The sequence below is a fragment of the Varroa destructor genome, unplaced genomic scaffold (genome assembly GCF_002443255.2).
Source record: "Varroa destructor unplaced genomic scaffold, Vdes_3.0 BEIS01000007.1, whole genome shotgun sequence".
Classification (NCBI taxonomy): Eukaryota; Metazoa; Arthropoda; class Arachnida; order Mesostigmata; family Varroidae; genus Varroa; species Varroa destructor.
The window spans coordinates 22,966,815-22,967,228 of record NW_019211460.1 but is presented as its reverse complement, the minus strand read 5'-3'; positions in this window follow the sequence as shown (position 1 = coordinate 22,967,228).

The following is a 414-nucleotide window of genomic DNA, read 5'->3' as shown; positions in this document are numbered from 1 at the left end:
ACAATTCGGCGGTAGATGAAGCGAGATTGCCCAAACCGAATACGTAGAATCCAGTGGCATGAAACAGATTTGGTTACGAGTAAAAGGAGCTTTGACGTATCCCATAAAAGTATGACTTGGCGTCTAGCTTTTAAATCTGATTGATTTTATATGGACGTACTTGAGATTCTTTAAATGTCGATATTGATCCATCCGACAGTACAAACGTTACCCTGATCGGTCAGAACACAATCCTACCGTTTCCTGATACGTCGAAGTTGAATAAGAAAGGGTTGATCAATAGGTAATCCCGCTTTATCGCCTCACCCTCCTTAGTGCTCACCACTATTGCCACCGTTGCCATTATTATTATGCAGCTAAAAAAATTTGAAGACTAAATTTTTAGCCTTATATGTGAACTTAGTGATTAAACGC